The 15858-nt window shown below is 36.0% G+C and overlaps 1 protein-coding gene across 4 annotated transcripts in view; it reads right to left on the minus strand.

Annotated features, from left to right (window-relative positions):
* LOC128868532 (RNA-binding protein fusilli-like) overlaps window positions 1-10592 on the minus strand; it is a 75908-nt gene extending 65316 nt beyond the window's left edge. The window contains exon 1 of one of the 4 annotated variants that reach the window (XM_054110725.1): window positions 10327-10592. The gene's annotated coding sequence lies outside the window, so the exon portion shown is untranslated. Of the gene's footprint in view, window positions 1-6498; window positions 7257-10326 lie in introns of those variants that run through there. The other 3 variants (XM_054110724.1, XM_054110723.1, XM_054110722.1) reach the window with 3 other exon arrangements.
* Window positions 10593-15858: the final 5266 nt, after the last annotated feature.

Consider the following 15858-nt stretch of genomic DNA (forward strand, 5'->3'; position numbering starts at 1 on the left):
TTCCCAGGTAATCTAAAGGAAGCTATAACCACCAGTAGTCCAACTTCAGGTGAGCTGTACAAAACGTCCAACCATATAAAACACCGGGACCATGTGGGATTATCCCTGCGCAACCGCAACAGGCAATGTGCTATGAAATGGCTGAGAACTATATTTAGAGCTACATTACAAATAAATTACGACCCCCAAGATGAAGAGAAATCAAGGCCGTATTTATACCAAATGCCGGAAGGAGGTTAATGAGGTTAGAGCGATTAATATACACAACATGCATACTCTAAGGGTTAATCCACAGAAACAGCACTAAATTCAGTAGTTACAGAGATAAAAAATAAAGAGTATTCTCTGGTAGCTTTCTTAGATATTGAGGGCGCTTTCAACAACATCTTACGGGGGCCATAACAAGCGCGATGATTGATTTGGGTGTCGCCGAGGGACTTGTGAAATTTATAGAACAGTTGCTATAAGGCAGGTCTTTGGGTAAATCCCAACAAAACAGAATTAATCATGTTCACCAGAAAACACAGGATACCTGTTCGAAAACCCCCCACCCTAGGTGGAATCACACTGTCAGTAGGGGAAGCTACCTAAGACTAGTATAAGATAGGAAGCTTTCGTGGAAACAAACGCTAAGTGATAGAGTAAAGAAATCAGCCATAGCACTCTATACATGCAACAGAATTGGGGCTTAACCCCAAAAATAGTACACTGGCTATAAACAGCAGTGGTAAGACCAATCGTGACATACGGTGTCTTAGTTTGGTGGTCATCACTTGAGAAAAAAACTATGGTAAAACATTTAGAAAGTATTCAAAGGGGAAGGGGGATAGTCTCTGCATAAGCGGAGCACTAAAGGCTACGCCCACGGCAGCGATGAATGGCATGCTGCATTTGTTAACGATTGAGGCCTACAGCAAACAACTGGCGTCGAAATCGGCACTTCGGTTAAGAAAATCTTCTTCCTAGCCACTAACAGGAAGGGTAACGCAAGTAAACTAGACGAATACCCCTTCTTACATTAAACGACAGATTTTTGTAACTCAGTAGAGCTGCACATAAATACATCCTTTACCACGACTTTCCCAATGAGAGAAGATTGGGACAATGGGGCAATGGACAATAGATGCGGAATCAGTATCTATACTGATGGTTCCAAACTCAATGAACAAGTAGGCGCAGGCCTTCACTCTGAGGAAATGAATGTCAACATTTCCTTCCGGATACCGGATCACTGTAGCGTATTTCAAGCTGAAATTCTGAATATCAGGGAAAGCCTATTGGTCTTTCAGAAAAGTGTTCTCACCACAAGAGAAATAAGTATATATTCAGATAGCCAATCGCCCCTAAAATCTTTGCAATCACCTAATATTATCTCGAAAACAGTAAAAGAATGTATCGACATTTTGACAGAACTATCACAGTATTTTACAATAAACCTTCTCTGGAATCCGGGTCACAGCGACATAGAATGCAACTGCAAAGCAGATAAATAGCGAGATTGGGTACCACATAACCAATCCAACCAGATAAAGCGAACATACCCATGCCTCTAGCAAATTGTAAGCTGCTAATAGACAAGCACACGATCAAAGCTGCCAACTTGCTGTGGACTCAGTCCCTGGCCTGGGGAACAAGTAGGATGACGTGGCCAGAATAGAACATGGGCCGCACACACCGACTATTGAAACTGGACAGGAAGGACATGAGAAATCTTCTTGGGGTTCTAACAGGGCACTGTCTTATAGGCAGGCATGCCAACAGACTGGGGGCACCCTATAACGACTATTGCAGAAGCTGAAATGACATTTAAGAAGAAGAGACTATAGAACACTTTCTATGCGGGCGCAGGGCTCTGGGTAGAAGAAGGTTCAATATTCTAGGTAAAAGTTCATTGAATGACTTGGCAGAAATAGCCAATATAAAAATTTTAAACCACAGGTTGGTTCATTTAGGACAATGTAGAGCGAGAAGAGGGGCAGCCTTGGTGATACACACATTGGGCCTACAGCAGGCCTAGGTGTGTCAAATGGCAACCACTATACCTACCTACCTAGGGGTATGTGTTTAGCAGTTTTGTTCTTGGACCAATAAATTCTGATCTTCCATAGAAAAATTATCTTGTGATACGGCTACATGTATGAATAGTTACCAGTTTAAATTTTAGTGTCTTACGTATTTACAAAGTGCTGAGTCGAAACAAATCGTTTAGTCAAAGGCCCATAATGTTCACGTAAGGTATGCGTGTCGCTCAATCATCTGTATCCGATGTCCACTTTCTGATCACGCAACTCCGAGAAAACATTATAGAACTTGAATGATTGTAACTTATTTTCAAATAGCAGTAACTTAAATGTAATATGCCTTTACATATGCATACATATGTAGCGGGTGATTTTTTAGCTATTATCTTTTTAAACAGTTGGTTTAAACAGCTGACGCACGTTTCGTGTTTTGTTTCACTGTCAAACATCTTCAGTTTGGTCTATAATTTAACCATGAATCGTCTTACAAACGAACAACGCTTGCAAATCAATGAATTTTATTATAAAAATGCGTGTTCTGTTAAGAAAGTTTATCGCGCTCTTCTTCCATTTTATGGACAGTTCAATCGACCCACTGAAGCGGCTATTCGAGCTATTGTGACTAAATTTAAAACCAAATTTACATTATTTGACATCAAACCACCAACACGCTTATGTAGAGTGCGAACTGAAGAAAATATCGCAGCTGTATCGGCCAGTGTTAATGATGACCATCAGTTATCGATTCATCCCCGTTTGCAGCAGTTGGGCCTCTGTTACTCAACAACGTGGAAAATTTTGCGAAAGGATTTAGGTGTGAAGTCTTTCAAAATACAGCTGATGCAAGAATTGAAGCTGAACGATCTACCGCAACGCAGAATTTATTTTTATTTATTTATAATTTAATATTTATTCATTTTTAGAGAAGCACGCGTGACGAGTTATTTTACTTACTTATGCCCGTCAAAAACCCGTCAATCAAAATACCGATGATTGCAGGTTCTTATTCATTTTAAAATGCATTCATTGGTTTCTACATACCTATTTTGGATACATTTAAATATTTCAGAAAATATTTAAGTGGGAGCGAAAAACGAAAGAGAAAGAAGGAAACTGAAGAAAAAAATAAAAAGTTACCTAAAATTAGTCAGTACTTGAAAAATGATGACTTAAATTTTAAAAAATCGATTGAGCAGTGCTCCAGAAGTGAAGAATCGGAGCTTACTAAAAGTACACCAGTGTTATCAGATGCAGCACCCAACATCAGTGTATATCCAGATCCAGAACAACCACAACAAGGTACCGGCAAAAATCAAAGTGAATTATATTCTACCATGAAAAATATTGTATCTTCGCCATATGTTACTGATGAGGGTAATTTTAAAGAGGTAACTAATCAAGTGAAAAGGTTCGTGATTGAAAACGGACATTGCAAACCTAATGGCCCCTTCTTAAAAGATAGTAACAATAGATCTTTTATAGAAAAACATTACTGTATTGTTTCCAAGTCTGGCGTCAAGCTTGAACGTACATGGCTTTCCTATTATTTAATACTTCAGAGGGCGTATTGTGAACCGTGTTGGTTATTCGCAAAACGGGCATCTAAGAATAACAAAATGTTTGGATTGAGGGCTATGACGACTGAAAACATATTGTAGATGGCATACAAAGGCACGTGACATCAAAAACTCATCTGGATTCCTGTCTTACGTATCAACAGTGGCGACTACATGGAACACTCGATGAAGACCAAGAGTCTATGATCAAAAAAGAAAAATCCTTTTGGCGACAAGTACTTCCTAGGCTCCTTGGTGCTACTCTGACACTGTCAATATGTAATTTAGCCTTTCGTGGCCACAGAGAAAACGCAGATAGCAGTGATCCAAGCTTCAAAGGAAACTTTTTGAGTATTGTTGAGTTATTAGGAAAATACGGTCCGATTTTGCAAGAGTTGTTAAATAAAACAAAGGGCCAAATAAAATACTTAAGTCCGAAAATACAAAATGAGCTAATTTCTGTCCTGGTTTTAAAAGTATAAATGAAATAAATGAAGCACCAATCTACTCTATCATATTCGATACAACGCAAGGTATTTCAGAATTTGATCAAATGTGTGAACTTTACCGTTATTTTAAGATCGAGAAAGATTGTAATGGAATCCCTAAGGCACTTGTCATGAAAGAAACATTTTTGGGATTTCTTGAAGTTAAGGATCAAACTGCTTTAGCAATGTCCAAGCAAATTATTAAATCCATAAATGACAAAAACATTCCTCTAAATAAGTGCCGAGGACAAGGATATGATGGTACTAACACAATGAAAGAGACTTATGGTGGAGTTCAAAAGCTCATAAAAGATGAGCCAAATGCCGTAAATGTTCACTGTGCTGCTCTTAATTTAAATCTAGTACTCAATGAAGCTGTTTCACTCAAAAATAAGATCGAAAACTACAATTTTGTTATGTTACTGGATTTCCATTGTAAGATCCTACTTACTATCGATGCAGCCTCTAAAGCACTTCAGTGTAAAGCCATCGATCTTTCAAATGCCGTAAAACGTTTGAAAATCTGACTAGAAGTACTGGAAAGGTATTGACATGAATTTGAAAATTTGAAGATGGAAGCAAATAGTGTAGCTGAAAAATGGTACATCACCCCTGAATTTTCTAATACTCGTCCGAGGAAGGTAAAACGCCATTTTGACGAGCTCTGCGAAGATGACCGCCTCCAAGATCCGGAAAGTTTGTTTAGAGTGAATATATTTTATCGAGTATTGGACATCATTATACATAAACCAACTGAAATCGCGTTTCATTCCAATGATTGAAATTGTTTCAAATTTCAATGTTTTACAAATGTCCTGATCTATTAAAAAATTCTCTAGAATTTGTTGAGATTTATAAAAAAGACATATCGGAATAATTTGACAGAGAAATTCTAAGTTTTCGATCCACCTTCAGAGACGAAGTAGAAAAATTGTCATGTATTAGAGACCTTGCTGATTTATTAATAATAAAAAATTATTTTATGTCTTGCAGCTTTACTAAAGTATGCATTGCATAAATGTTATTTCTCACAATTCCTGTGACTACAGCTAGTGCTAAACGATCATTTTCAAAACTAAAATTGATAAAGACTTATTTAAGAAACTCTATGAGACAAGACAGGTTATGTAACTTGGCTATTCTGTTTATTGAAAATTCTATGGCCCGATTTCTAAGTTTCTATGATGCTATAGGTAGACACTTTTGCGGAACAGAAATCTCGAAAAAAAGATTTTTCTTAATAAATAACTTATGGAAATTAAATTGTAGTTTTGTTTATTAAAATCACCTGTTGAAATAAAATCTGTTTCTTTTAATCAAACTGAGTACAACGTGACGATTTTTATTGATAGGGTCCCATCATAAGAATTTGCCACGGGCCCCAGATATTGTAGCTACGCCACTGCCAGATGTACAATAATACACGATAGAACAACGCGTTAAAATTTTGAAATTTATTATGAAAATGTTCCATCTGTAAGAACAACTTATCGCAAAATTCGTGGTTTAGAGTAGAGAATTCAAAGGTTGTTGAAGAAATTTCAGGGAACTGGTTCTGTCAAGAATGGAAAAGGTCTGGTGGCCAAAAGCCTAGACCTTCTGTAAGGAATATGGTGTTGCTGCTGCTGCTGAAGAACCTCACTCACACTCATAATCGATTGTTTGGACATTTAAATTATGTAATTTTTCACATATAATTATTAAGAGCGGTATTTTGAATGAAAGTAGTGAAACCTGAAAGCATCTAAGTTTGTACATGTTTTATTGTAAAACAACATAAAGACGCGCCTTTTGAAATACCCTTTATGTAGGTACATATGTATATATTAGTAATAAGTAAATTATCGGAAATTAAGGTAAAACTATTAAGTAGTCTGAAGGGAGCGAATATTTTATAAACATTTTAATTCAAAAAGTTTGTTCTATCGGTGTACCGATCACAAGCATGAGCGAATCAACTGTAAAATTTGTATTTATACGATATAGTCATCCAATTTCCTTTTTAATTTTAATCTACAAAAAACACTTTTCAACTTGTTAGCATTTTTGCCGGGCTCTTTGAATTTCCAATAAGAATTTTACAGAAGTATGACCGTCGTTCAAAAAAACAACAGAAAAAGTAATAAAAAGACACCATTTCACTAACAGTGAAGCTCAAGAAAGCGCTCACTTGCAGAAAGATATGCAGATATGTGTATATACATATGTATGTACATATGTATGTATATATGTATATATATATGTATTTATACAAAGGTTTTTGTATACTTATAACTAAAAGTTAATATTGGAAAGCTACTGCCATCGAATAGATTGACAGAAGCGAAAAGGCCAATACGTATCTATTAATTATTTTTGCATTCCTTCTTGGCGAGATCCCCTTTTCTTTTCCATTCTTTCGTTAAATTTTAGTCTTGTTTTTTAGTTTTTTACCTCTTCTATTGTCTTTGCAGGTTGTACAGCTACCAATTTTCGTCTTCCTCTATCTCTGCTATTGGTGTTGCGGTTGCGACTACCTGTTACACCGTTGCATTCGTGAGCATTCACTGAGCTTTATGTACTGCTGTTTTTTAATAACTTTAAAACATACTATATATAATATTATTTGCTTCCAACTTTTATGTTCGAATTGACAGTAATTAAAACTTTAATCCAATTTTCATTTAACCTGTTTTCACGTTTTTTCCTCCGCTATCTCGCCATGAGTTTCACAAATTGTTTTATGCGATCAACCAGAAAAGACTAAAGTCATGCATACAATCAATTGTACGTACGCATGTAGATACATACGTAGATATATGTATACGTTGATAGCTTTCTTTTGATAAAACTCACTTTTTTATTTCAAAAATTATCAAAATATATCACACCGACATGCAGTCAAATCAAATTTTAGCGATGTAAGCCATACGCAAATAAGAATTCCACTTTATTGACAAACTTAAGAGTTAGTATATGTACATATTACAGGTATGTATGTCGATGTCTACATGGAGCGTAGTACATACAATACGCAGTAGTAACATTTACCACAACTTCGAAAGCGCTCAAACCCAAAGTGTTGGCAATAAATAAAGACTGCACCGTTTAAAACTTTCGACAGTTACCGGTGCGCTCGCGCTCATCTCTCGATGGAATGACAGCAACTGACTGGCGCTGGTGGTGATCGTTGTTATAGGTATCAGCCTTTGACCAAAATACTTGTGAACATATCCGAGAAAACACTAACAAGTGGACCCACAAACCTATCTTACAATACGCAAACACACAAAATTGAGAGTCACCAGACTTTTCATGCACATACAAACACATTTATATTAAGTAAATATGTATGTGAGCATTTAGGTACATACATATATGTATGTATATGTCCCTCTATGTATGGATATATATGAACGTATGTGTAAAAATAATACAAGTATTTATGAAAAAGTAGAAAATGCTTGATACCAAAATATTTAATAAGCCAAGTAGTACCTGGGTGAGTATGTATGTATGTACATCCCGCTTAATGATTATTTCATGTTTTTTAATTTGCGATATTCGCAAGCATTTAGAGAGCGTGGAGCTGTACTCAAAATCACCTCTTTCGTTTATCACTTAGATGTATATTCACCTCGCAATTATTTGCCATTCGATAATCAACTCGTTTCTGGCCTCTCCATTCATGTCATTCAGGTGTAGTGCATACTATGTGTACAGGGTGGTCCCAGTAAGGCTGTTGTTTGTTACAAAGAAAATACATTCCCATTACTTATGAAATGCAATTTCATTTATGTGGGTGCCCTTCAAGTGCAGAACTTCACGAATGCCCCGGTTTATATACACATTAAAGAATATTTTGTTAAAACTTAAAGCGATCCATTACGTTCCACGGAGGTAGGACCCTGGCTGGCAATTAACATTTAAAAAATATGTCTATATTCGGATCACCCTGTGTGTGTATTTACATATACATGCATATGTAAATATATAGGCATATATTTGGACTTGAAAGCCTTGCTGTTAAAGCCAGCTTAGTTGAGAGCAAATACCACGAGCGTCGCTCTTACATGGGTATCCAACTACTAAAATAGGTTCCACAATATATTTTTAATTCGGTTTGCGGTAAATTTTCCAAATCATTTACTCACGAATCAGCACATTCATACTATAATATATTATATTTACCTGTGGGCATATTTTAGCATATGTATACGTATATATATCTACACATACACTTAGCTGTACGAGAAAATCAATAAGTATATCTATGTGTATATTATATGTATGCATTTTAATACATTTATTATTACAGTTGTCATTAATGGTGATATTACTGGCAGCACACCTGAGCAACCACCATTACCTACCAAACTCGATCACTCGCTTGCTCTCTGGTGCTCAACTCTCTCTTTTACCAACGAAGGAACGTAGGATTGAGTACATTCGACTGCGAAAGTGTTTTAAGATTCCACACGCACATTTGATGCCGCTCAGCTCGAAGTGGCTACCTTATTATTATTCGCTTTTTATTTTATTTTACGCACAAGGCATCAACAGGTATTTCTTTTTGGTTAGTTTCGTTTATGTATTTACAAAATGTCTTCAATTCTTTCAACTCATGGCTCAAAGAATGAATTTAAGACATAAACAAATTGTTTTGTTAATTCCTTAAATAAATTTTGGCCATGGATGACCTATGATTACGAGCCAATGGGTTAATGAAACCGCAGAAGCCGGTAGAAGGCAGGTTGTATTATTATGCATTCATTATTATTCATATGCATTGTGCTCTATACATAACATTAGGATGGCCTTCTCTTCTAGTGGATTTCTTTTCATAAAAATTGGAGTTAATAGGAGTGTATTGTTTTTATAGAAATCCAGTAAGTAATACATAAATGTATAAGAGAGATGCAAATTAATTGGCGACATAAATCATTTATCGCAAATCAAATGTGAGGACTTAAAGCCCATTAACTGAATAATGTGGTGTTTCATATCCGGGCAAGGGTTTTTTATCTACTATTTAAATATGTAAGCTGTTCTAAGGGTCAATCATTACAAAAATAATCTATGGTTGTATGTTTGACTTACATAAGATAAAAAATTAAATTAAATTATTAAGATCAAATAAACGTTTACTTAGAGAAATTCATGAAGGCATTCCTCTTTTAAAAATTAAAAAGTAAACGATACTTCATAGACTCTACTTATATATATTTCCTCAGACTTGATTTATTCATTGAGACTGGCATATGTATGTGAATAACAGATTTGTATACAATTTGAATCTTTCTTTTGTTTTCTAAATAAAAACTTTAATGTTGAAATTTTTGGTATGTGCATTAACATATAAAAGTACATATAAACTAATATCATTCAGATTTTAACTAAAAAATGTACAAAATATATTCAAATAAATGATTATACGCCACATACGGTTTAGTATTTTTTTTTTTTTTTTTTGATATTAAATAATCAATTTTAACTATCAATAAAAACGAGCCCTAAAAATTTCGCTTCTATATAATTTTTAACCAAGTACTTACATCTATTCTTAATATGCATAAATTTAATTTAAAAATATTTTCTCTTTCCTCTGTTATTTCATGCACTTATTTTTATGTAAATAGTACGTAGTTAGTTCACATGTGATAAATTAAAATATGGGACCATAAAAATGATGTCCCATCCTAATGCATATGTGTATGTATGAACGCACAAACACAAATGTATTAGAGTCCGATTTGAAGTAAAAAAGATTGGATGTATTTGCATTATTCAGCGCTGGACGTGAATTAGCCTTTTTCATTTCATCTATTAGATATAATTTTTTTCTGTTTTTAAGTTGCTTACAAAACTGGAAAATTGTATTTAAATTTTGAAGCAAAAAAATATGCTCAAATGGTTCAATTACTTTTTTACACTTGCAGTAATAGTCCATCCAGTCACTGTATATACACACACCATTTATGCTCCGTTCATATGTTAAAATAATTATATTGGCACCAGGTTTGGTTTCGCATACTAAGTCTCCGATATCTTAGGTTTATAGAATTTCTTAAAGTGCATGTAAAAGTTTTTGGTAATGAATAGAGGCACAATTAAATGGGATAAGCCTGTAGCACCACCTCTCTCTCTCACTCTCTCTCTCTCTCTCAACGTTATTTCACTGAAAACATTTGCGTCTCTAAAACTATATGGCTCAATTTCAATTTTGCACTCTTTAAACTCTGTCGTGGTCATAGACACACAACTACCCACCTATTTACCTACCAGTTTTTTTTTTTTTTTGTAATAACAACGATTAACTTTTTGCCAGATAACTTCTTATTGCACTTTAGATGATCTTTATAACCATTTGACGTATATTTAATTGGTAGCGAGTTTACTCAGATCTGAACTGAATAGCATAGGAAATATCTTTTAACACATATTGATAAAAAAAAAACAGTTAACGATTTTTTTATTTTATAACTTTCGTTTAAATGTTTCAAAGAGCCTTTTTAAGATTTAGCAACATATTTAAAGCGCAACGAACATGGCTCCACTGGCGTTTTAACCAGCAACAACCGTCATGGGCATACTCGCTCAGCGATTGTATCGTAAGCTAAATTCTTCCAAACGCATACATCAACAGGTTTTTACACATACTTCAAATATTGTACACATTTGACTTCATCACGTCGGGCTCACTGCGTTTACCTTTTGAAATACCAATAAAAGGCGATGCTAATGAGAGCCGGAAAATGTTGTGCATATATGTATTTGTGTGGTGATCTTGTATTTGTGTGCTTGAGTGTGGTAATCTTAACAACCAGTTTGGAGAGGTGTACAAAACGGACACCGATTAAATGAGGTGAATTTAAAAAGATATAGCGTTGATATAATATTATATGTAATATTTGATAATCAGAAAAATCAGGAACTTTTAATCAGATTTTTAAAAGTTAAGTTATCTAACATATTCGAAATAATCTTAAATGCATATTAATGTTAATAGAAATTTCAAATTAAATTTGCCCTTTCATATGCCCTTTACTGTAATTTCCTATAACTATTTTATCAAAAGGGTTATCGAAACATCTCAAATCTATTAACACAAATTATCAAATCAAATTAATTCGAACAAAGTCACTCCAAACAATTAGTTGCAATAACGTGGTAACAAGTACTAAACTAGAACTAGGTTTACATCGGTAGGGAAGCAAATTTATCGGAATATTTTATTTTATTTTATCGCAGAAATACCAATCAAAAATCTTATTTGGGTATAGTTATCAATTAGTTACAGTTTATCAATCTTTTCAGTTTAAAATACATCTTTCAAGCTTTAAACAGATGTACTAGGCTGTTCAATAAGTTTTGCGGTTCGATAGGAGAGGGCGTTGCTACAAGCCTAAATTTTTGTTATGTTGGTACACTCTTCATATGAACGCATGTGAAGTTTCATTTCAATCTGCCAATTCATTCTTTGTTTACAAGCCATTTAGTGTCGACGTGTCTCACCATTTTCTACAATGGAAAAAATCAAGTATCATGCGGTGATTGAATTTTTCTTTTTGGAAAAAATAAAAGCAACAATACCAGGAATCGTAGCAAAAATGTAGGATATCATGCTGCAAAAATCGTCCACTGACTGAAAGAGATTTCGTAGAAGCACTAGGCATCTCTTTGGGCAGGGTAAGCAATATTTTGCCTGAATTTTAAGATTTCAGAAAGCTGTAGGCACATTGGGTGCCGCATTCGGTAAAATCTAATGAAATCACACTCGAATGCGACTTTTTCATCAACATTTAGACCATTTTCGAAAGGATCCTAAATCAAAACAAGAGGCTAAACAATGGTGTGCACCGGGTTTTTCGATTTCGAAACGAGTTCGTCACCAAAAATTGGCCACGAAGGTGGTGGGAATGCGAAAGGAAATTTGTTTGAGGATTACTTGGTAAAGCAATAAATTCTGAATATTAGTATAATCTTTTATGCCATCTGAAGGAAAAAAATCGTGAAAAAATAATAAATTGGCAAGAGAAAAAATCCTTTTTATCAGGACAATGGACGGTGTCACAAAAGCATTTTGACAATAGCTAAAATTGCTGTTGGAGCATCCACCGTATTCACCAGATTTGGCCCTTAGCGACTTCCATCTGTTTTCAGACCTAAAAACATTCATGCGTGGAAAGAGTTTTTCACCAAATGATGGGGTCATAACAGTAGTGAAACCATACTTTGCAGCTCTTCCAGATTCTCACTTCAGGGATGGAATTCATAAATTGGAGTCTCGTTGGAACAAGCAATACCTCAGGGAGACTATGCGGAATATTAAAGTGTATTTCAAAACATGAAATTGTGATTTTCTTATCGAACAGCAAATACCAAAATTTGCTAAAATTATAATTTTACACTACGCGGCTATTTTTTCATCAATTTTAGAACATAAGCGAAAGTATTAAGAAATGATGAACACGTTGTTAAACAACACTAAAAAACGTGATTACATTCACCAGGGATTTTCAAGGAAACTTATTTTAATTTATTAACGTAAAATTTGTATACCTATACATTTTACATATTGTAACTTTGGAAATTATTGGATACGGGAATAAGTTTCCGCCCTCGTAAAAGAGGTGTTGCTGTTTTTATGTTCCCTCTAGTAATATACTGGTGATTTGAAGGTGTACATATACATACATATAATTTGTGAGGCCTCGATCGCAGTAGTTGACATTTCATAACCACAACCATAAAGATCCTTTTTTATCTGACATCAAAAATGTCTACGTTCGTCCCAAAATACAGCATTTGCGGGAGCTCATGCTTCGTTATTACCTTCTAAGGAAAAGAGCAGCTGAAACGTGTCGTATAATGATCATTAATTACGGTAATCACACAAAGTGACGATTTCGATGTGGGTGATAAAGATCGCGAAGGGGCACCGAAAAAATTCGAAGATACTCAACTACAACAATTATTGGATGAAAACGTATGACATGTATAGAGAGTTGGATGTTGACAGATCAACCGATAAACGTTTGCACGCAATGATCCAGAAAGCAGGTAACTGGATGCCACATCTATTGAAAGATAAGGATAGCGAGAGACATTCGGTGACGTGAGATGATTCTTGAACGGCAGGAAAAAAAAAGGTTTTCTGCATCGCATCGTCAATGGAACTATTATGATAACCCTAAGCGTCGGAAAAGTTGGAGCCTGCCAGGTGAACCAGGTCCATCGACAGCGAAAACAAAATGTGCATGATTCAAAGGTATATTGTGCATCTGGTGGGATCAGAAGGGTGTCATCTATTATGAGTTCACATAATACATATCGTGTGTTACTTAATTGTTTAATTAATTCGTAACTTTGGCTAAGGAAAGACGAAAACTTATTCCCATACACAATACTTTGATATTTTTAAGTAAAAACTTGTTTAGGTGCATTTGAAAATTTTGCAAGGGGTAAATTTTCATTTTATTAACAGAGAATGTAACAGTAACAGTAGCTGGAACAGTAGTTTCTCTGCTCGGGGAAATGAGCGAAGAGCCGCGGTCACAGTAAATGGCGAGCGTTACCGTGACATGCTCAACGAGTTTTTGTTTCCAAAAATTGAAGAGGATGACATGGACGACATTTGGTTTCAACAGGACGGTGCAACTTGTCACACTGTCAAAGTTACACTCGAACTTTTGGCTACCGTTTTTGAAAACCGAATAATCAGCCGAAATTCCGATATCAATTGGCCGCCTCGGAGCAGTGATTTAAGCCCGTTGGACTATTTTTTGTGGGAAGCCGTTAAGGACAAATGCTATGCGAGCCATCCAGGGACGATTGATGCTTTAAAACACGAAATCGAAGTTGGCATTCATGAAATTGGAGCCCAAACAATCGAAAATGTGCTTCAAAATTGGGTTGATCGATCGTAGTCGTGGCAGTCATTTGAACGATATTATTTTTCATTCATAACTGACAATGTTCAATCTTCAAAATAAAATAAAAAGTTTGAAAAAATATTGATTAGTTTTTTTTTATAGCCGATTCAAAAAGCAAATTTTACACGGCCCACCCTATAGTTTGTCTGGCAATGTGCAGATAAGATGAAACAACCGTGATTAGCAGAGTTAGTAGCTACAATCATCTCGTCAAGATGTGTAATTTATCGCACGGTGTCTAATGTAAGACGTTTTTTTTATCTGCAATTTTGACACTTCTTTCCTGTTTCCTCTTCCCATTCGTTGGTTTACGTCGTTGAGGTACGCTACGTTCTCTTCTAAAATTCTTGGACCTACACCTGAAAGTCGAGCAGCTCCGTATGCCTGTATGGAGCGTGGATCACTCGACTAATCGCTTTATAGACAAATATTTAAAACGAACACACAAGGCTAAATGAATTTCGATCATATTGAAAATTTTGGTAGCTAATCGTACAGTGGCAAAATTAAAGTACATACATCATTTAACCGCTGAGCGTATGAGCTCGGGGAGGGTACCGTGTTAGTTTCGTTATTCGTGCAATTATTTGTTACAATGTCGCAGTGAGCGGGTGAACAACGTGCGTTCGCAGTCGAAGCATATTTCAAGGCCAATACTTGTTGGTCGCAGATTTTATTTACGTTACAATAATCGACGTTTACGTCATGCTCCAAGTGAACATTTGGTTCGTTCATGGGTTCGAAGGTTGCGGACAAGAAGTTCTTTGGTAAACAGCCCACGGGGGTCCCAGCCAGACTGCGAAAACAAATGAAAATATAGACCTTGCCACTACCAGTTTTCAAGATAATCCTTGTGTGTCCGTGCGCAAGGGAGCGGCTGCCCTAGGTGTTCCAAAAACTATTGTGCATGAAATATTGAGGAAGGATGTTAGGCTTCAACCCTTTAAAATTGAAATGATGCAAGCGTAAAATATAGCCTATGAAACAATCCCCATGGCCATCTCAGCACTAAAAGCAATAACGTTCTCCAACGAGTGCTGCGGAGTACGAAGGCCTAGTTCCAAGTGTGTATCCGACGTAACGGTAAAATTTAGAGGAAATAATTTTCAGAAAATAAAATCCGGAATTTTTTTCTTTGTAACATTTAGTAAAATAAATTTTAATCATTATTCAATAAGTTAATTGTTTTCAGTCGGTTTTTCAGAACTAATGAACCTGTAGTGAATAGTTTAAACGGAGTAGAAGCCTACAAAATCGGGTGTTTAAACTAAGTTTAACTAGAAAGCATAGTAAAACCTCTTCTTATTCTTGATTGGCGCGATAACCCCTTACGCAATTTTGGCCACGTTTGACAAAGCGCGCCAATAGTTTATTTCTCGTGCTCGTGCATTTTTCTATCGCCTGCGTTACTTGCCGTTCTTCTTCTTCTTAATTGGCGCTATAACCGCTTACGCGATTTTGGCCGAGTTTAACAAAGCGCGCCAGTCGTTTCTTTCTCGTGCTAACCGGCGCCAGTTGGACACACCAAGTGAAGCCAAGTCCTTCTCCACCTGATCTTTCCAACGCAGAGGAGGCCGCCCTCTTCCTCTGCTACCACCAGCTGGTACCGCATCGAATACTTTCAAAGCCGGAGCGTTTGTATCCATTCGGACGACATGACCCAGCCAACGTAGCCGCTGGATCTTTATTCGCTGCGCTATGTCTATGTCGTCGTAAAGCTCATACAGCTCATCGTTCCATCGTCTGCGATATTCGCTGTTGCCAACGTGCAAAGGTCCAAAAATCTTACGCAGAATCTTTCTCTCGAACACTCCAAGCGTCGCTTCATCGGATGTTGTCATCGTCCAAGCTTCTGCGCCATACGTTAGGACGGGCATGA

This window comes from Anastrepha ludens, chromosome 6 (genome assembly GCF_028408465.1).
Source record: "Anastrepha ludens isolate Willacy chromosome 6, idAnaLude1.1, whole genome shotgun sequence".
In the NCBI taxonomy this organism is placed as follows: domain Eukaryota; kingdom Metazoa; phylum Arthropoda; class Insecta; order Diptera; family Tephritidae; genus Anastrepha; species Anastrepha ludens.